This window comes from Orycteropus afer, unplaced genomic scaffold (assembly GCF_000298275.1).
Source record: "Orycteropus afer afer isolate SDZICR_OR568_19922 unplaced genomic scaffold, OryAfe1.0 scaffold00194, whole genome shotgun sequence".
NCBI lineage: Eukaryota > Metazoa > Chordata > Mammalia > Tubulidentata > Orycteropodidae > Orycteropus > Orycteropus afer.
In genome coordinates, this window is record NW_006921781.1 from 1,994,360 (window position 1) to 1,995,833 (window position 1,474).

The window sequence follows — 1,474 nt, forward strand, 5'->3', positions numbered from 1 at the left end:
TAAATTGTTGAATAAGAAACTAATTGGCTCTGAAAACTTTCACTCAAACCGCAATAAAATGTTAAAAAAAAAATTGTTCCCCAATATCTAATAATTATAGCCTTTGAAACAAGTTTTATTTTACCAACTTAAGCTCATCTCCTAGTGTAATACATAACTTATAATTTCTAAATAACTTATTCTCCATTATAACATTTGTAATAAGCATCCTTTTTCTGTTTATGTTAACCATCACTGATACCTAGAACAAATATGCTTTTATCAAATGAACTCAATCAATAGGCAGTGCCAGCAATTTGACTGAATATTGATTATGCCACACAGGACCATACTGATCTACTTGTTGTATCAGTCTGAAATTATAACCTCAAAGTTATTTTACTATTGATTTTAAATAACCATTTAATGGGCCATTTACATCAAATTATGGCTATCATCAAATTATGGCCATAATCATAAAATTATGGCCCCCTGTCTATCAACTGCCTATTTAAATCTTACTCATTCCTGGTTAAAACATTTTATTCTTTCTGCACCTTAGAATCTTTTTATTAATGATACTTGATACTACTTTGCAATAGCAGATGACTGTTTTAAAAATCATCAAAATCTCCCAGTGTGTTTCCAACTTCACGATGCCCTAAATTTAGAAAATTATCTGTTTGTAATGATTCACTAGCTGCTGATTTGCTTGAGAGAATCAATCTGTGCGTTCCCTTTCCTAATACTTTCACTAGGGCAGGTACATTATGTGCCACATCTAAATGTGTCTTTTTACGTGGAAGAATGAGCTTATTTGGGAAAAAAAATCTGATGATTCAGCTTATACTTGGGCCTTGCCATATTACCTAACCATAGCTGGTTAAAATATGTTAGGCTAGTACACTTTAGGTACCGTAGAGTTCTCATGGTTTTCCATTCATACAATGACAGTTTACAACAGTCATTGTATGAACAGTGACTTAAAATTAATACCCATACAAAAGAAAGAACTTGTCCATTAATAATCTCATTGTCAACAGACTTGGGTGCAGCTAGTCATTTCTTCAAGCACTTGTTTCCTTCTCTGATATATTACAATTGGATAATCTATTCACAATCTACCTGTCACTCAGTCTTAAAATTGCTGATAGTATTGTTGATAAAATGACAGTTCATCAAAAATCTTTAGAGTCACTTGCTAACGTTGTCTTATACAACAGAAGAGATTTTGATTTTCTCTTAGTTCAATAAGCAAGAGTTGGTGCTATTGCTAATACTTCTTGCTGTTGAAAAGTAGAACAAGATGTCTCTAAAACATGTCAAAATGCATTCTGTTTACATTCCATCTTCCCGTGACCAAACTGTCCTTCTTCAATGTTTTTAGCTGGTTACCCCAAAGTATCAGATCTGGGATATGCTCCTTTCTACTAGACTGCCTACTCCTTTTAATCACTGTGATTGTTATTATTATTATTATGTTGTTGTTGTTGTT